General features: G+C 34.5%; 1 protein-coding gene across 1 annotated transcript in view; it reads left to right on the top strand.

The window, feature by feature from the left end:
• Window positions 1-21,752, top strand: part of LRP1B (LDL receptor related protein 1B) — a 2,056,943-nt gene that overhangs the window by 1,212,417 nt on the left and 822,774 nt on the right. The window lies entirely within an intron of this gene.

Below are 21,752 nucleotides of genomic sequence, written 5' to 3'. Positions count from 1 at the left end.
TTTCTAAAGGTTAAAACAACAGGATCAGCTTTTATGTTAAATAGGCACAGGTGTTTAATAACTAGTCCTTTATAGTTTCTATGTGTACTTTGAAAAATAATTTTGTAATGAAAATTGAAAGAGTTAACTAGAGAGACTTTGACAACTGTGATATTCCAGAAATTAAAAAAAAAAAATTGTTTCCCTAGATTGGGGGAAGCAAAGTTCATTGCAAAAAGTTAAACATTTAATTCTTACAATTAAGTTTTCCAGCAAACAGTCTCTCCAGGAGACTATTTATAAGATCTAATTTTTTTTTTTTTTAAGACAAGGAAAACAAGATTTTTTTAAAGGGAAGAAAGGCAGGGGAGGCAGGCCAAAAAAAAAAAAAATGTTTCTTTTCAGTTTTCTCTCATTCTCTCTCTCTTTTTTTTTAATTTCTTGGAAGGGTCATAGTTATTTCTGGCTCCCCATATTTGTGTGTGTATATGTGTTTAAAAGTTTTCAGAATTAAATAAATTAAGATAGAGGTAATGGAAGCTTAGATAAATTAGGCAAAAGCATAAAGAAAATAAAATGAAATGGATAATGTCTAAAATAAGCCCATTTTCTCTAGCCCACTTCCCTTTTCTCATTCTAATCCTTTCACTCTGGTTGGGATGAATGAATTGGAAGAAGGTAGAAGGAGACATATGTTCTCTTTTCTACTTTCAGGCACAAGGTAGTATAAAGAATCTTAATTGACAAAAGACACCTTACATTCTATTGAAGAACAGAAGAAAAATGGTCTGCCATGTTATTTCTGGAGTTACCTTCTCTCATGTCAGGAGAGTGCTATGTACAAAGCTACTCAAGCTTGTGATTAACTGATGTTCTTCTATGTCCACTCAAGCTAAAGTGTTAGATGAAAGCTTTTTATATTGCTTTTTTGAAAAAAAATCATTATTCATTTTAACATTCATTTTGAAAAGTGAATTCTTAAATATTTTTCTCCATCCCACCCATAGCTCACTTTGCAGAAACAAACAAAAAATAACATCAATAATATATGTGAAATTATGTAAAACATATTTCCATATTTTCTCTGTTGCAAAAAAAAAAAGATTTTATTTTCAATCTGCCTTCAGTTCTCTTTCTGGAGGTAGCATTTTTCATTATAAGTCCTTTGAAATTGTCTTAAATCATTTTCTTGATTAGAGTAGCTAAATATTTTTACAATTGACCATCATTAAAATATTGCTATGTACAATGTTCTCCTAGTTTTATACAGTTTAGTTTGCATCAGCTCATATAAGTCTTCTCATTTTTTTTCTGAAATCATCCTGATAGAAATTTCTATATAATGAATTCCATCAAATAAATTCTAACTATAATAGGATTCCATCTCAGTCATATACCAAAATATGTTTACCATTCCAAATTAATGGGCATCCCTTCAATTTCCAATTCTTTGTCATTTCATAAGGAGATGTTTATGTGTGTGTGTGTGTGTGTGTGTGTGTGTGTGTATACACACATACTTTCCCTACATTCCCTCCAGCAATAGTCATTTTCCATTTCTCTCATATTAGCCATTCTAGTAGATGTGAAGTCTATCTAGATGGTTCTTTTAATTTGTATTTTTCTTTTCAATAGTAATTTAGACTACTTTTCCATTTTATGACATTTTTTTCAACTAGAGCAAATTTAATTTATTTTATTTTTAATTTTTGGAACAAAAATTAGCATGTCTGTAACATAGTACAGTAAAAAAAAAAAAACAGTACAAACAAAAAATAAAAAAGTGATTGCATGTGAAACTTCATATCTTATGCACAAATTTCTATTTAAATATATAAAGTTATTATAAGTTTTTTTCTTTTTTTCTTTCTTGCATGTAATAGAGATGACACAAACATTATATATGGTAAAAATTTCTCTGGATGTTGATAGTGTCTTTCTTCATATGTCCTTTATAGTTAATTTGGGCATTTATAGTGGTCAAAATGATTTATTTGCTCAAAATTTTTCTTAAAACATATTCCTGTTATTGTATATGATATTCTTTTGATTGTACTCATTTCATTCTTCATTATTTTGTGCAAGTCTATCCATGTTTTTCTTAGAGATTGAGCTTATCATTTCTTATAGCAAAGTAATATTCTGTCACAATCATATATCACAATTTGTTTAGTCATTCCCCAATTGATGTACCTTCCCTCAAATTCTAGTTCTTTGTCATCACAAAGAATAACACAATTTAAAAAGTACATTTATCTTCCTTTTATATATATTTGAGAAATAGGCTCTTTATCTGAGAAAATTGCTACTTATTTTCTATTTTACTTGGAATTTTGTTTAAATTGATTTTGTGTAAATTTTTTTTTCAAATTAATCTAACCAAAATTATATTTTACTTCTGTGGTCCTCTGTATTCTTTGTCTGACCACAAATTCTCCCCTTACCTATATATCTGACAGCTATATACATATAGAAATATATATGTATGTACTTCATGTTCCCCTAATTTGTTTATGATATCACCTTTTATATCTAAATTATGTAGCCATTTTGACCTTGTCTTGACATATGGTATGTAATTTCTGCAGAACTACTTTCCAGTTCTCCATAACTTTTACCAAATATTGAGCTTTTGTACCAGAAGTATGGATCTTTGCATTTGTCAAACACTAGATTATGATGGTCATTTGCTACTGCATATTGTCTACCTAATCTATTCCACTGTTTAGTCAGTATCAAATACTTTTCATGATTTCTGTTTTGTAATACCATCTGAAACTTGGCATTTCTAGACCACCATCCTTCACAATTTTTATTGATTCCCTTAATATTTTTTTTTTTACTTTCTGTTCTTGCAGATAAATTTTGTTATTATTTTTTCTAGTCTTATAAAATATTTTCATTCTTGATTGGCATGACATTGAATAAATAAATTAATTTAGTTACAATTGTCATTTTGATTATATTGGCTCAGTCCCACCATGAAAAAATTATTATTTCTCCAATAGTTTAGATCTGTCTTTGTGGGTGGGGGAAATATTATATTTGTATATATATACAATTATAAATTGTGTCGATACAGTTCCTGGGTTTGTCTCAAAATAAACCCCCAAGTACATTGTCTATAGTTATTTTAACTGGCATTTATCTTTCCATCTACTCTTGATGGACTTTGTTGGTAATATATAGCAATACTGATGAGTTATTTGGATTTATTTTATATCTTGCAGCTTTGTGAAAATTATTAATTATTTAAACAAGCTTTTTTCAGTTGGTTCTCTATGAGAGAAGCAATTTATTTTGGATCTGTACTTTATTCCAATCAGTATTAATCAATTTTATAAAATCATATCAAAATTCTGTATGTAAAGTCCCAGAGCTGTGAGTTTGTATATTCTAAGTTCACCTGTTTAACTATAGAAGTTAACTAAAGGTCCTCCATTCTTGTTTTGCCTTGTGATGATGGTCAAGCCCAGTGTGGCAGTGGTAACAACTACACAAAAAGCCCCTTAAAATATTTTTGTATCTCTGGATCAATCACTTGTCTGACAGAAGCATATGACCATCTTATGATCATTTAGGTCACTGACTGTGATAGTTTGTACCATTTCCTCCTGCTCAAATTAAGGAGAAGCCTTTCTAGTTTATATGGGGATATTCTTTGCTTCATCCAAATTGTGACCCTACTGACATATTACTTATTTTAGCTTATATCTAACCATATAAAAATAGGACCCTAAAGGGATGAGATCTCAGATTATGAGAAAGATCTGAGATCCATTTCATTAGAGGGGATCATGGACTCTTTAATAAAGTGCCATTGATTCAAACTTCTTCAGTCTTTCTTATTGTATGTGGGATAATTTTAATCCTCACATCTAGAATTCTCCAAATATGCTATCATATTGCTATAAAGTGTAATTTTTTTTCTTTGCCTATTCTGAATCCTTCAACTTTTTTTGTCTTGTTGCTGCTATAGTTAACATTTCTTGTACAATATTGAAAAATAGTGTTGATAAAGGGCATCCTTGTTTTACCCTTGATCTTTTTGAAAGAGCTTCTAGCTTATCCCTGTTACAGATAAAATATTCTCATAATTTAATAGGAATGAATATTATATTTTATCAAAACCCTTTTCCATATCTATTAATATCATCATATGATTTTGTTACTTACATGGTCAATTATGTTATTAGTTTTCCTAATACTGAATTAGTGTTCGTTCTTAATATAAATTTTCCTCATCATAGTGTATGATCTCTGTTGTTGCAATATCTAAGTCCTGCTACTGATATTGTGAGGTACATGCATTTGGCTCTTGGTTACCTCTATCCTGGTGTCATGGATCGCTCCTTCTGACTTCCTAAATTTCCTTGGCTGGAAAAATGGCTCAAGTGACCTTTTGTTGGTTCTGCTTCTCTAGAATTTGATTGAGGCATTATTCTGAGGCAATGTTGTGAGAGTTCAGCTGTGTTGTTAACTGTACTCTACCTTTGTGGCTCTGCCCTAGATAACACTTTTCAACAGTACTCACCCATAGAATTTCACAGTAAGGAGATTCCTTTTTTCACATTTCTTGAAATAAATATTTTAAAGTTACTCTCTTGAAATGCATAGCTATAATAGAGATGTAAAAGAATCATTTTTTTATATTTTTAGAAGTTACTTTTAATTATTAGAGACTTTTAAAATTCATTTCCCTCTTGACAAATAGATTCCCAGTGCTCTGTGTATGAATATATATATATATATATGTGTGTGTGTGTGTGTGTGTGTGTGTGTGTGTGTGTGTGTATATGTATGTATATATGTATATACATACATATATATACACACAAAATGAACATTTGTATTCATTTTAGTAATAAAAATTAAACACCAAAATAAATTTTTGTAGAGTGCTTACTTAAAACACATAGGTTAAACCATATTAAAAAAAAACAAAATATCATTTTTTAAAAAAGGATTTGGGGATAAGGAATAAGTTTTATCAAGTTCATAAGAAAAATAAGATAATGCTTTCCTAACTGCATTGCATAATATACGATACACAATACATATAAGCACATAGAGATACTATATCTTTCTTCCTTTCTCTCTATCTACATATACATTCACATATACATAAATGTTCCAAAATCTTAGTGCATCAACTGTTAAAGCATAAAGTTTAAAATCCCTTAAGCAATTAAAATCTAAAATGTAATTAACAAGGACACTTTTTGTCAACATACATATGCATATATAAATGTTAAATGTTTGGTTTTGTTTCTATTTCTAAGATTTCTTGAGATTCTCTTGATTTCACCTAAAGTTGGCTATATATTATATAACATTACTATCTTTTAACTTTCTTATCTTCATGTTGTAATTAATTCTCTGTGTCATATGTGAGAGATTATTTCAGAGAATCACAAAATTATAAAATTTGAGATTTTACAGGGATTTTGGATTCCATCTCATCTAATCCATACAAAGAAGGAATTCCATCTCTATTATATTTGATGAGTTATTTTCCACTTTCTTTTTAAGCATTTCTAAGGAAAGAAAGTCAAACATCTCTGTAGGTAGCCCATTTAACTTTTAGACACATCTAATTCTTAGGAAATTTTACTTGCTCTTCAACCCAAACTTGTCTCTTTTCAGAGGCTATTCTTTCCTCCTGATTCTGCTTTCTGGGACCAAACATACCAACTTTAATCTCTTCTTTGTGATATATCTTCAAATTCTTAAACATCTGGTGATAACCATTATGTTTCCCGTGAGTATCTTCTCCAGGCTAAGCATGCCCAGGTTTTTTGTTTGTTTGTTTTTATTTTGTTTTGTTTTGTTTTTTTACTTAATTTATTTTTAATACACATTGCTTTATAAATCATGCTAAGAGAGAAAAATCAGAACAAAAGAAGTAAACCATGGGAGAGAGAAAAAGAACAGAAAAAAGAAGTGAACATAGTATGTATTGATTTACATTCAATTTCCATAGTTCTTTTTCTAAATATAGATGGTATTTTCTGTCCAAAATCTATTGGGATTGCTTTGGATCACTAAATCACTGAGAAGAACCAAGTCTTTCATATTTGATCATCACACATTCTTGCTGCTACTGTGTACAATGTATTCCTGGTTCTGCTTGTTACCTTCAGCAACTGCTCATGTAAATCTTTCTAGGCCTTGTTCATCATTTTATGGAATGATAACATTCCATTACTTTCATATGTGGCAGCTTATTCAGCCATTTCTCAATTGATGAGCATCTATCTTACTCATTTTCCAATTCTTTGCAGCACAAAAAGAGCCGCTACAAAAATTTTTACACATATGGGTCCTCTTCTCTGCTTTATGATTTCCTTGGAATATAGATACAATAATGGCACTATTGGTTCAAAAGTAAGAAGATTCCATTGTAAAAACCCTACTCCTACAGAAAAGAATGACTAATTGTAAGGAAAGTGACAGAATTAGTTAAAAATAAGTGTAGTGGTAGTCAGTAACTCTGTAAACCTCTGTAATCATAAAGAAAAAGAAATTATAAAACCACTCTAAATCAAGATTATTTTGGAGAAAGAAAAGTAATAAAGAAAAATATCCGAGTAGAATATATCATACAAAATTATATGTTTATTTTTTAAACAAAATCATTTAGCAATATAATTTTTTTAAAGCAAAGCATCTGATGAGGTGCATCATGCTAATTTTGTGGAAAAGATGGAAAGGGGCAAACTGATTTACATAGTACAAAAAGGTGTATTCAGAAATGATGTAATTGATATATTAATAATTCAATGTCAACTTGGAAGGAAGTCTGAAGTACAGTAATTTAAGAATATGTATGTGACCAAAGAAAAACTAGAGAACATTATGAAAGACAAAATGGACAACTTTGCATTAAATTAAAAAGTTTTTGCACACCAAAACCAAGAGAAAAAAACAGTAAAAGGAAAGTAGAAAGCTGGGGAAAACATTTACAGTCAGTGTTTCTGAAAGATGTCATTTCTAAAATATATAAAGAACCACTGTGTCAAATATGTAAGAATACAATTCATTCCACAATTGATAAATGCTCAAAGGATATGAACAGACAATTTTCAGATGATGAAATTAAAGCCACCTATCATCATAAAAATGCTTTAAATTACAAAGTTCAAATAAAAACAACTGAGATATCACTACAGACCTTTCAGATTGGCTAAGATGACAGGAAAAGATAATGATAAATGTTGGAGAGTATGTGGGAAAAACTGGAATGCTAATGCAATGTTGGAGTTATGAAATAATACAACCATTCTGGAGAACAATTTGGAAATATGTCCAGAGGTCTATAAAACTGTGCATACCCTTTGACCTAGCTGTGTCATTACTGGGTCTGTATTCCAAGGAAATCATAACAAAGGGAAAAGGACTTACATGTGCAAAAATGTTTGTAGCAGCTCTTTTTGTGGTGGCAAAGAACTGGAAAATTTGTAAATGCCCCTGAATTGGGGAATGGCTGAACAAGAAGTGGTATATGAAGATAATGCAATATTATTGTTCTATAAAAAATGATGAACAAGCTGATTTGTAAAAGTCCTGGAAAGATTTACATGAACTAATGCTGAGTAAAATAAACAGAACCAGGAATATATTGTGCACAATGACAGTGCACACGACAGCAAGAATGTCTAATGATCAATTATGAAAGATTTAGTTCTTTTAGTTTCAAGGATTTAGTGATCCAAGGCAATCCCAATAGACTTTGGATAGAAAATTCCATCTTCATCCAGAAAAGAACTGTGGAGATTGAATGTAAATCAACATATGTTATGTTCACTTCTTTTTTTTTTTTCTCTCCCATGGTTTTTCCTTTTTGCTCTGATTTTTCTCTCTCAACATGATTTACAAAGCAATGTGTTATAAATACAAATTTATTAATTAAAAATATATAATAAAACATAATTTTTTAAAGAGATGTATGGTCCTTCACTTAATATTTTAATCATTTATTTAGAGGTATGGATCATAGGTGATACAAAATCGAGAGGGAAAACTAACACCTACTTCACAGATAACATCAAAAAGATCTTAATCTAAACATTGCTATAATATTTGGAAATTAATATTTAGATTAATGAAATGTTTAGAAAAAAGTGAAATTCTGTTCTCTGAAACTTTATACTGTGTTAAGGAAATAAACTTCACAAACTGGGCAGGACTTACCTGTAAAACAATTTGTCTTGAAAATAATCTAGGGATCTTAGTATTTTGTAATATAATGTGACTGAGCAGTTTGTCATGACAGCCAAGAATGTTAATTTAATCTTATCTGCTTAAAGACAAATAAAGCACTGAGAAATAAATAGGTGATAGACCTTATGTACTGTGCCCTGGACAAGTCTCATTTGGACAATCATGTTTTGTCTATCATGTTTCAGGAAGTATACTGAGAAGCTGGAGAGTATTTAGGGGAAAGCAACCAGGTTGACAAAGGTCTGCATGTTTTTACTATGTGAGAAGCAGTTTAAGGATGAGGGGATGTTTAACCTCGATAAAAAATAACATGATATATGATAATTTCCTGTTAAGTCTTATGGAAGAGGGATTAAATGAATTCTGCCAGATATCAAAGGTTAGTTTCAAGGGCTTACTTTATAAGTAGTTGGACTTCCCTTATTTGCAATCTTTTGGCAAAGACCAGGGCATTGCTTGTTAAGTATACAATCCAGGAGATTCTTTTTCGGTCATGAATAGGTCTTTATGTTACTAAAGACCCTCCAGACTCTAAAAATCACTTATGATGGACAATTCTCATTTATTTTTGATTTATTCATTTAAGTGAAAACACAATTCCAGTGTGATGTCTCTCCCTCTCACCTCCAGAAATATATACTGCTTTTTTTTTTTTTATTTTTGAGTCTGAGAAAGGGGAATACAACATAGAGATATAGAAGATATGAAATCCTTCTATCCTTTTGTAGCTATATTAAACATTACTGAATTCAGAATACTAAGCATTAGTGTTGAATTTGGATTATGACCTCCAAAAGGTCATTAAGAGTAACAAACTATTTAAATAAAGTGCTATCTTAAACATAAGGAGAAAATTATAATGCCATTGAAAAAATTGATAAATTATTATCATTACTAATTGTTATTTTTAACTATTAAAGCTAATTACTATAATTACAGTGGTGATAAAATGAAGTAAATCAGCATGATTATTAAAAGCAGGAAATCTAACTTGTAAAAGTGTCTCTAACTAAAATGGCCCAAGGGTTCTGATGACAGTGGTAATTTTCTTAGCTCTGGGATTAAATTGCTTGGTTTGACTAATGTGATTTGATATGATTTTAATTTTCTTGAAATGTAGAGTTCAGGAATAATAAGGTCAGTTTAGTGGGTTTAAAATAAGACCCCTAGAGTCTCATATCCCCTTGTCTCTATTTTCAGAAAACAAATTCCATCAACTCATTAAAATTCAAATAAATTCAATAACCCCATTTTTTAGAAGGAGGGGCAGTGAATTGGGATTTTAAAACTATCTTCAGTTAAGTTGCCTTGGGATACAAGTATAATAAATAAAGGAATACAATGAATTCCACTTTTGAAAACATATTGCAAGTAAATAAACAACATAAGAATATCTTTATCTCATCTTGGCTCATTGCCTTCTTGGTTATGTTTTTTTGTTTGTTTTAAGATTTAACTTTTCTCTTGTTCTTTGAAAATTTGTAAGCAGGTTATGGAGATATTATTTGAAAAAATATAGCATCTAAAAACATTACTTTCTCTTTTAAAAAATGTACTTAGAAACGCAGTAAAAATTCACTGGCTGAACTTGGTTAAGTTCTGTAATTTAGTTTTATTTATATCTTCCTTATTCCTCTACTATTTAGTAAGCTACTTCAGAACAGGTAGAGTGTCTTAAACTCTTTTGCCCTTATTAATTCTAACCTTTTATAGGCTCTCAATAACTATTTGTTGGAGAAAGAATGAATGGATACATAGAAATAATTATTTTGTGCATTAACATTCACAAATATTCTTTATTGTGTACTTTGCTTTTCATTACTGATGTGTTTCTGAAAAGTTTCATGCAAATTGGGCATTTGGAAATTGAGTTAAATTTTAAGTGCAATAGAAGAAGCTTGCTTTATTATAAGAGTGTAATCTTCCAGTATTTTTTATTCAGAGGTCTGTTTACTCAGGTTTTTTTAAGAGCTATATTTGTTGTTTTGTTAGATAACCAGTCAACAATCTTAAATGTAAAGGAATACTTGTTTGCAAAGCAGATATTTTTTCTGAGGGTTCTTTTCAGTCACCATTCTTAATGATAGAAATAAACAAGTGATTTATAGACTTCTCTCTTGGAATTCTGCATAATCTGGTGAGATTGGCTCACTGCTTATACTAAAAATATTCTCAATTTATAACTAATCTATCAATAAATAAGCCAATCCAATATTCAGAGACCTGGGGGAATAAGGATTTTATAAAAAATCTTAGTTCGTGAATATTTTAGGACTTATCTAAGCATTTGTTAACAAGAATATATTGCTACTGGAGACACACCATTTTCTTTAGATGTTATATTGCTATGTTTTATTTTTTATTAAAAAACATTTACAAGGTTCTTTGCAAAAAAAGTAAGATAATCAATTAAAACTCAATATAATAACCTCATCTGAAAGTGCACACATTTCACATCTGTAGCACTCTTTTACCTGTTGTTTTTAATTGCAACAATCTATTTTTCTCTCTCATCCCCAACCAATTGAAAAAACAAAACAAAACAAATTACTTGTAACAAATACATACAACCAAACAAGACAAATTTCCTCAATGATTGTATAAGATATACACATGCATACTTATACACATACCAGCTTATATTCATGTGTATATTTTGTATCTATAGATATAAAGATACAAATGTTGACATAACTCTATGTATATATCTATCAATTAATCTACCTATATGTGTGTGTGATTTTTCTGTACATATATATATATATATATATATATATTCATTTCCTTATTTTTATAAAATATTCTACACCTTAAATCTATCAGCTCTCTAAAAGGAATGGGATATTTCATCTTTAGTACTTTAGGTTCATAACAGGTCACTTTATTGATCATAGCTCATAGTTCTTAGAGCTTTCAAAAATGTTTGCTTTTAAGTGTTATTATTTTATAATCTGTTCAATTTCTGCTCACTTCACTACATCAGCTCTTTTTAAACAATCATATATTTCCTAATTCATATAACAAACTATAACAATCACATTCACATACCACAATTTATTTAGCCATTCTTCAACCAATGGACTACCTCCTACTTTCCAGGGTTTCTCCTTGTTGTTGTTAGTTTGAAAAGTATTAGTATAAATATGTGTGTATATGTGTGTGTGTGTGTGTGTGTGTGTGTGTATGTATGTGTGTACTTTTTACTTTTGTGTATGTCTAGCAGTAATATCTGGGTCAAAGGGCAAATGTTGTTTTTTTCTTCTTCCTAAAATTCTAAATTGCTTTCTACAATGGTTTGATCAATTTATAGGTCCATCTCCAGGATCTACAATGCATGAGCATGCCTGTTTTTCATGACTTCTTCAACCCTGATAATTCTCCTAGTCTATGAATTATTGCAAATTAATATCAACTGAATGAAATTGTTTTGATCATAATTGAATAGGCACTGAGGCAATACATTGAACTTTCTGCAAAAAGACAAAATGATGTTTTGTCTCCCTTTAATTTAATGTACTTTGTGAAGTTTAGGTCTGAAACATTGTTGCCAAAAAGTCTTGTGTGAGAAAATAACTATATCCAGTGTGTGATTTGAATTAAAATGATAAGGAAGGGTAGATTGTGTCAGATGATACTTAATGGATTCAACTATTATCCTAGCAGTTCTATTTTTATGTCTCTTTTTTTCCCTCCTGGTAGAAAGGCCTAATTTGGCCCCATGATCTATGAATATGTAGCACTCAATATGTCACATTAAATAATAATATTTATTTAGTACCCGATATGAGCCAAACAAGAGGTAAAAGGCAATCCCTTTCTTCAAGGAACTTATAACTAGTTCCATTCCATATAAGTTCTTTTAGGGTAAACACTACTTTAGTTTTTTTCTTTCTGTCCCTAGCACTTACATTAAATTGACTTGAATATACATTAGAATGCTAACTTTTTCTAAGTAGGAGAACCAAGCACTATGCCTTTAAGAAAGTAGTTAATATTTTTTGATTGATTGCTATGTATATATATATTAGGTATTTGTTAAATGTAATAGGTTAGGGGACAGCAGTAGGCAATTTCATACACAAACACATGTGAATTCAAGCATATGTGTATAAGCATGTATATGTGTTTGTATATGCATGTGTGTATGTAAAAATCTGTCTTTCTATCAGGTTGGTATAAAATTGCCTTACTCTAACAATTGGGTAAACTTTCAACTAGATGTAAATCCCTTAAGAGCATAACTGGTGATATATCTATCTTTGTAGCCATAGTTCCTAACTTGGCTTAATATGTCTTATTGAATTAAATTGAACTGAACTAAGTTGAATAAATAGGAAAAAAAATTTAAATTACACAGAATGCTAATTCATTTTATTTGTGCAGCTTCTAAAATAGTAAACTAATTAAACTAATATATAAAAATAATGAAATATTCAACTAATATACGTATTTTTGGACTTGAAGTATGAAAGATTAAAAATCAGTGACCTAATTTTTAAAGTTAACATATATTTGCTTTATGAATCATTTTGAGAGAGTAAAATCAGAACAAAAGGGAGAAAACCATGAGACAGAAAAAAAAAATAACAGAAAAGAGAAGTGAACATAGCATATGTTGATTTACATTCAATCTCCATAGTTCTTTTTCTGGATTTAGATGGCATTTTCTGTCCAAAATCTCTTGGAATTGCTTGTAATAGATTGTAATCTTTTTCTGGTTCTGCTTGGTTAGCTCAGCATCAGTTCATGTAAATCACTCCAGGCCTTTCTAAAATCAGGTTGTTTGTTAAGAGTAAGAGTTCAAATGTTGGAGTTTGTTCTCAGAGGACAGCCGGTTTAGAGGCTTAGAGCCCTTCAGATGTCTCCAAATCCAAAGGTTCTGTCCTTCAGCCTCTGCCTCTGCCTTCTTCTGCCTCCAACAGAGATGGAAGATCTCTCTTATCTCCTTCTGGGGGGCCCAGCCACCAATTTGCCGTGGAGAGAGGGCTTCTGGCGTAGCTCCACTGAAATCCCAAAAGTGTTCTCTGCAGCAGAGTCGTTTCTCTCGAGTCTAGCGCGATCAGCCAGCCAAGAGGAAAATATATGTTCTGGAATGGCTGTCTCGCCTTATATGTGAACCTTCTGAGAGAATGGGATTATGGGTTTTCTCCCATAGTGCTCTCTGGCCCAAAGAGCTTTAAGGTGTGGACTTTGAGTAAAGGTGGGAACACAAGCCTTGTCTTGATTAGTTCTACTTAGTACCTTGTTTCAGGTTCTGGACAAAACAACTTCTTGTAAGATTAGATCAACTCTAATTACTTAGCAGTTAGTAAGGATTCCAACATCTCCCCCTTTCTTTTGTTTTAAAACATAGGGGGTTTCTGAGGGGGTACACATAAATCCATCAATATGGGCCAGAACTTTGTAACAGATATACATGGTATACATAAATCCATCAATATGGGAGGCATTATACATAATTTACATGAGCACATAGCAATATAACACAGGCTAGTAGTAATGTAACAAATAACAAGAATCAATCTGAAAATTTACACATGTCCATAAGTCCTAGAAACAGTCCAATAGGATTCCATTGTCCATTAGTTCATGTGCCAGGAATCTAATAATTCTTATGAGCACAATCAGCAACAGAACCACCCGATATTTCTTGGGTCTTCTCCTTCGTTTCAAGGGTCTGCTCCATCTTTCTGCGATGGACAAGGCGAATGCGGCTCGTAGGCACCCATCTGATTCCTTCTCCACCTGTAGAGATGCAAGCAAATCCTCTCCCCCAAGCAGTTAGCCTATCTGGTCCCTTCCATTCACCACTTTCTGGGTCTCTCCACATCACCTGGCGATTATCTAAAGATAGTGGAGCTGCTCGCACTGGACACTGCTCTTCTGGTGGGTTATAAAACCTGTCTGCTGGAGCCAGTGCATCTTTATCAAAGATTAAAAAATTAATGGTATAGAGAACTAAATTTAGAAGTTCTCTAGGGTTACCCGTGGCTCCTCCTTTCTTTTGTTTTTGGAGGAGTGTCTTAATGTCTCTGTTTCTTCTTTCTACTATTGCTTGACCTTGAGGATTGAAGGGTATGCCAGTAGTGTGTAGAATCTTATATTGTGCACAAAAGTGTTCAAAATGTTTGGAGGTATATGCCGATCCATTATCTGTTTTTATTTCTTGTGGCACACCCATAATTGCGAATGCTTGAATGAGGAATTCAGTGACCACTCGGGCTGTCTCTTTTGCTGCTGGTATGGCAAAAGTGAATCCTGAAAAGGTGTCTACCACAACGTGGATAAAAGACAGACGACCAAAAGATTTATAATGAGTCACATCCATTTGCCAGATTTCATTGGGTCTCAAACCACGAGGGTTCTTCCCTGGAGGCAGTGTAGGAGCGTGGAAGGGAAGGCAAGCTGTACAGCTTTTCACTATGCTCCTAGCTTCTTCTTTTGTAATCCCAAACTGTAAACGCAAAGCTCCAGCAGCCTGATGGTATTTAGAATGGGATTCCTGGGCCTCCTGAAATAAAGGCGTACTGGCCAACATAGTTAAAAGGCTATCTGCCTTTGAATTTCCATCAAAAATAGGACCTGGAAGTCCACTATGTGAATGGACATGCAGGATATAAATCTTTCCTGGATGCTTTCTCACTTGCTCTTGAAGTTCCTTAAAGAGCTGATATATATTAGAAGCTGCAAATTTTATTTGGGCTGTGGCAATTCTTTGTACCACACCTACTGAATAGGCTGAATCAGATATTATATTTATGTCGCCTGGGTAATAAGTGAGAGCTAGCATGATCGCATATAATTCGTTCTGCTGAGTGGACTGAAAAGGAGTTCTGACTACTCTTTTTACGGTTAGATCATGAGAGTATACAGCACAAATATTTTGTTTGGCTGCATCTGTAAAGATGGTTGGTCCTTCAAGAGGAACCTTAGAAACCTTCTCTTCAAAAATCCATTACCAATTATGCAGTAGTCTGGTTATCTTTAATGGAGATCCATGTGCAAAATTTGGAGCCATGGCCAATAAAATCTGCCACTCTGGGATGGTTTCACAGCATACATTAATTTGTGCATTTGTATAGAAGGTATATATCTTGTCAGGTCTTGTCCCAGATAATTGTACTGCTCGCTTGATGGCCTTTAATAGAATTCTAGCCACAAGCACTGGGTAAGGCGTAAGGCTTTGTTCTGGTTGTGCTGGGAGGTTCACCCACTCTATCACACTGTCTCCTTGATGAAGGACTGCTGTGGGTGCTTCTTTCGTAGCAAAAACTGATATTTCCAAGGGTTTTTGAGTTACTCTCTCAACTACATTGGATAAAGCCAGTTCAACTTCTCTCAAGGTCTCTTGAGCTTCTTTTGTAAGCCGGCGTGGTGAATTTAAAGCAGTGTCTCCCTTAAAATGTCATATAGGGGTTGCAATTGATTGGTAGTTAAACCTAATACTGGACACATCCATTGGATATCTCCTATTAATTTTTGGAAATCATTTAAGGTGTTCAACCTCTCTGTTCTTAAAGACAGTTTTTGTAGTGTAAGTGCCTTAGGATATATTTCATATCCTAAATATTGAAAAGGAGCATGCCTTTGAATTTTTTCTGTAGCGATATGAATTTTGTAGTATCTTAGTGTTTCTATGGTTTTTTGTAGACATGCTTCTAGAATTTGTTCCTCAGGTGCACAACCCAATATATCATCCATATAATGTAATAGCATAACTTTTGGAAATGCTTTTCTTATTGGAGCAAGAGCAGCAGCAACATACATTTGACACATAGTGGGGCTGTTCTTCATACCCTGTGGCAAAACCGTCCATTCATATCTTTTATAAGGCTCAGCTAAATTGACACTGGGCACCGAAAAGGCAAATCTCTTCATATCCTCCTTATCCAGAGGAATGGAATAGAAACAATCCTTGATGTCTATAACCCAAAGAGGCCATTCTCTAGGAAGCTGAGTAGGAGATGGAAGTCCAGGCTGAAGAGTTCCCATAGTTTCCATCTGTTCGTTCACTTTTCTTAAATCAGTGAGCATCCTCCATTTTCCTGATTTCTTTTTTACAACGAACACTGGTGAATTCCAAGGACTTAGAGAAGGTTGTAAATGCCCTTGTTCAAGCTGCTCCTGTACTATATCTAATAAGGCCTGAATTTTATCGCTACTTAAGGGCCACTGTTCTATCCACACTGGTGTATCAGTTTTCCATTGGATAGGAATAGGTGAAAGTGTTGGCAGGCCTTCAACAGCAGCCCTGCTTAAAAAACCGAAGTACTCATTTTTAACCCCAATTGTTGTAAAACGTCTCTTCCCACAGATTGATGGGGATTTTTTCAACTATAAAAGGAGTAAAAACTCCTGTTTTGCCTTCAAAAGTCCATCTCATAGGGGCAGCACTAACTTCAGCTGCTATTGATCCTCCTACTCCAGACATATAGGTATCTGCTTTAATCTTTGGCCAGTGACTGGGCCAACTGGCACCTCTAATAACTGTACGATCCGCACCTGTGTCTACCAATCCTTCCAATGGTAGGCCATTTATATAGATAGTGAGCATAGGTCGGTCAGCCGTTACTGCTGCTGTCCAATATATTTCTGGTTTTTGTGGTCTGGAGTCAGAACCTGGGTGACTATCACGAGGCTGCTTATTAGGATCCTGTATGAGTAAACCTGATGCTACTACGTCTCCTGGGTGATAAGTCACACATTGACTACCTGTATTAGTGACTGGGATATTATCTACACATTCCCCAGTTTCCCACATCAGTGTGTGGATGGACACTGTTTTGTACATACAAGGAGGTGAAATGGTCAAGCCTACTGTGCCTGGAGGTAAGGGATCCATAGGCTGGAGAGGAACAGATTTCACCTCTCCAGGGGGTATCTCAGTTGTCCCAGCTGCATACAGCTCTATTCTCCCCAATTGTAATTCCCTTCCGTCATCAGGTTGCTTCCTGGCTGGTTGACTGTGTAATCCCCTTCTCCCATCATATGGCTTTCTGGCTGATTGGTCATGTCTGGGTACTGGACTTCTAGGCACTCTCTGGGTGCACCATTGGCTGCCATCATGCCCCAAGTGTTTTTTGCCTTGGGCCCTGGGCTGGGCCCCTCATCCCGTTTCCCTGAATCTGTCTGCATTCTGAGGCCCAATGGAAGCCTCTGTTGCATTTTGGACATGGGGTTTGGGGTCTTGTTCTCCCACCTTGTCTTCCCATTCTATCTCTATACCAACATTGAGCTTTCAGATGTCCTACTTTTCCACACTGAAAGCATCTACGAGTCTCTCTGGAAGTCCCTTGCCAAGAGGGATTCTGTCTTCTCATGTTTGGATTTTGAGAAGTCTGCATCATAGCCTGGCTATAAAAGGCACCTGTGTCCACTGTAGCACAGCGTCTTATGAGTTCCTCTAAAGGAGCATCCTTGCGCAGTCCTAGTATAATTCTTCTGCAAACCTCATTAGCATTTTCCTTAGCAAGTTGCCTTATCAAGATGTCTGTTATTGCATTTTCTCCATTTGTTCTTATGATAGCTGTCTGCAAGCGTCCCACAAAGTCAGCGAAGGGTTCATTTGGCCCTTGTGTTATTTTTGTGAAGGCCCCCCCTTTGTCGTCTTTATTGTGAAGAGAAGCCCACGCTTTGATAGCATTATCAGCAATTTGCTGATATGCTGCTACAGAATAACCAATTTGTGCTGCGACATCTGCATAAGGACCTGTACCTGTTAGTAGGTCACAGGTGATTGCAGTATGAACTCCACTTTGAATATTTTGTTGGGCTTGTATCCTACAGAGCTCACTATATTCAGAAAGCCACAAGTAGTTCTGTCCAGGTTCTAGGCATATTTTTGCTATCGATTTCCAGTCATTAGGGGTCAAGATTTCAAAAGACAAATTTTGCAATAGCATCTTAACATAAGCTGATGTAGCCCCATAAAGAGTGCAAGCTTTTTTCAGGTCTTTGAGGATTTCTATATCAAAAGGTGAGTATCTTCTACTTTCTTGACCTGAAGAATTAAACTGTTGAATTACAGGAAAAATGTGGTGTTGAAATTCTAATACATTTTTCCCTTCTTCTCTGGCCTTAATTAGTCCCTTTTGCAATCTACTCAAAGGAGCAGCTGGATGCTGGGGGGGAGGTGCTGGATGCCGGGGGGGGGGGGGGGGGGGGGGGGGGAGGTGCTGGATGCTGGGGAGGAGGTGCTGGATGCTGGGGGGAAGGTGCTAGATGCTGGGGGGGAGGTGCTGGTGCTGTCACTGCCCCCCCCACTACCCCTCCTCCCTCCATCCCGGAGGGTGGAGTTGATGAAGGAGAGTCAATTACCTGCTCCTCAGGTGGGGCTGAGGCTGCCTCGGATTCACCCCACCCTTGAGCCTCACTTAAGTCTCCCTGCCCTGTGGGGATATGGCCATTAATCTGTTCTTTGTCTTCCTCCTTTATCTCAGGCTTCCCCTTTGGATATCCTGGTATTTTAAGGCCATCTGTATTGTATTGTATAAATAGAACACTGCAATGGAAACTGAACGAGGACCGTTTTCATTGTTATATGCAGACATCTGTTGACCAACCAATGCCCAGTTTTTTAGAGAGATTTGCTTTTCCTCTAAGAACCAAGGGGAGGTGCGTTTTAATGTAGCCAGAAGTCTAGCTGTCTGTCCCCAAGTTACAAGTAGCCCTTGATCTTCTATCAGCTTAAGCAGGCTTTCTATAGCACCACTCTTGGGTGGGTCTGGGGTTGGGGTGGGGGATGGAGAATCTTTACCTAGGATCTGTCCCATTTCAGCCAAAAAAGGTTGTACTCACTCAGTTCCTGGTCACTGGAGACTTCTTCAGTGAAAGTAGGGTCCTTGGTTCCCACGCTTGGGCGCCAAATGTTAAGAGTTCAAATGTTGGAGTTTGTTCTCAGAGGACAGCCGGTTTAGAGGCTTAGAGCCCTTCGGATGTCTCCAAATCCAAAGGTTCTGTCCTTCAGCCTCTGCCTCTGCCTTCTTCTGCCTCCAACAGAGATGGAAGATCTCTCTTATCTCCTTCTGGGGGGCCCAGCCACCAATTTGCCGTGGAGAGAGGGCTTCTGGCGTAGCTCCACTGAAATCCCAAAAGTGTTCTCTGCAGCAGAGTCGTTTCTCTCGAGTCTAGCGCGATCAGCCAGCCAAGAGGAAAATATATGTTCTGGAATGGCTGTCTCGCCTTATATGTGAACCTTCTGAGAGAATGGGATTATGGGTTTTCTCCCATAGTGCTCTCTGGCCCAAAGAGCTTTAAGGTGTGGACTTTGAGTAAAGGTGGGAACACAAGCCTTGTCTTGATTAGTTCTACTTAGTACCTTGTTTCAGGTTCTGGCCAAAACAACTTCTTGGATCAACTCTAATTACTTAGCAGTTAGTAAGGATTCCAACAGTTGTTCATCATTTTTTATAGAACAAGCATATTCTAATACCTTCATATACCACAGCCTATTCAGTCATTCCCCACTTGATGGACATCTACTCATTTTTGAAATCTTTATTAGCACAGAAACAGCTACTACTTACATTTTTGTACATGTGATAGGTACTTTTTTTTTTCTTCTTTATGATTTCCTTGAGATACAAGCCAGTAATGACATCGTGGTGTCAAAAGGTACGCACAGTTTGATAATCCTTTAGGCATAGTTCCAGGTTGCTCTCTGATTGGAACATTTCACTTCACCAGCAATGCGTTAATGTCCCAGTTTTCCCACAAATCCTCCAACATTTGTTATTATGTTTTCCTGTCATCTTAGTCAATCTGAGAGGTGTGAGGTGGTATTTCAGAGTTGTTTTAATTTTCATTTCTCCAATCAATATTTATTTAAATAATTTTTATATGACTAAAGATGGCTTTAATTCCATCATCTGAAAATTGTCTGTTCATATCCTATGACTATTTTATCAATTGGGGAATTATAAATTTGACACAATTTTTTATATACTTTAGAAATGAGACCTTTATCAGAAACACTGGCTGTAATTTTTTTCCTAGTGTGGTGTTCTCTTCTTTAAAATATAATAGTTCTCTCTGGGAGCAGGTTTCTTGGGGAGGTTTTCTGGAGGCAGCCTTAGTTTCAGTTCAGAGTAATAATCACTCCAAATACAGCCAGCTGATAAAATCCAAATGTTTTATTTCTTATCTCTTTCCTTGATTCCAAGAGCTCTTGCAGCTTGTCCTTTGCCTCTGCTTTCTTCAGCCTCCAGCCAGCACAAAGGTGGAAGATGGAATGAATGTGATGCTGCCTTCGAGAGTGGGCTTGTGGGCTTCTGTATCTCCCAGAGTGCTCCTGTTTCTGTCCCAGAGTGCCCTTTGGCCCTGAGAGCTTCTTGCTTATATGCTGTACACTGAGTATACACCAATCACTATATCACTGGGAAACCATTATTTGTTGTATGATTTAGTGAATGCTAAATTAGATTTAAACATTGTCTCCTCAATTCCACTTAGTACCTTGTTTCAAGTTCTGGCCCATAACATCTCCTCGTAGGATCAGATCAATCATACTGAACCATGCTAAATTAGATAATTATTGTCTCTATCAATTCTAATGACTTTACAGCTTGTAAGGATTCTAACACCCCAGTTTTCTACTTCTCTTTTAATCTTGTTTTAGTAGGTTTTATGAAAAAAACTTTTTAATTTAATGTGCTCAAAGTTGTCTATTTTGCCTTAATAATGTTCTCTAATTCTTTGGTCATAAATTCTTCCCTTCTTCAAAGATCTGATAGGTAAATTATCCCTTGCTCTCCTAATTTGCTTATGGTTTCATCTTTTGTGCCCAGATCATGTGCCCATTTTGACCTTATTTTGGTATGCAGTGGGAGATATAGGTCTCTGCCAAGTTTCTGACATATAATGTTCTAGTTTTCTAGCCATTTTGTCTTATTCTAGAAGCTGAAATTCAGGGATTTATGAAATACTAGATTACTATAGGTCTTGATTATTGTGTCATGTGTATCTATTCTATTCCACTGATCCACCACTCTATTTCTTAGCCAGTACCAAATGGTTTTGATGATTGCTACTTTATAATATAACTATATTATATATTATGTTAGTGCTACTAAATGACTATCCTTTGTTTTTTTTTTTTTTATTAATTTGATATTCTTGACCATTATTTCTTGCAGATGAATTTTGTTATTTTTTTCTGATTCTGTAAAACAATTTTTTGGCAATTTTCCTTGTGGGATCCCTTTCTGAAAGTGATTAATGGATTCTTTCAATGACTGTTTCCCCTCTGTTTCTATAATATTTGGGCAGTTTTCCTTGATGATCTCTTGCAGAATGCTCTCCAAGCTCTTTTTTTGGTCATGGCCTTTATGTAGGCTAATAATTTTTAAATTTTTCTCTTCTGGATCTATTTTTCAGGTCAGCTATTTTTCTAATGAGATATTTCACATTTTCTTTAATTTTTTTCATACTTTTTGGTTTGACTGCCTCTTCATGTTTCGTAGAGTAATTAGTTCCCATTTGCTTTATTCTATTTTTTAATCTATGATTTTCTTCAATTAGTTTTTGTATTTCTTTTCCAATTTGATTAATTG

Source organism: Antechinus flavipes, chromosome 3 (assembly GCF_016432865.1).
Source record: "Antechinus flavipes isolate AdamAnt ecotype Samford, QLD, Australia chromosome 3, AdamAnt_v2, whole genome shotgun sequence".
Taxonomy (NCBI): Eukaryota; Metazoa; Chordata; class Mammalia; order Dasyuromorphia; family Dasyuridae; genus Antechinus; species Antechinus flavipes.
The sequence above is the reverse complement of the archived record's forward strand: the minus strand, read 5'-3'. Positions and strand labels throughout refer to the sequence as shown.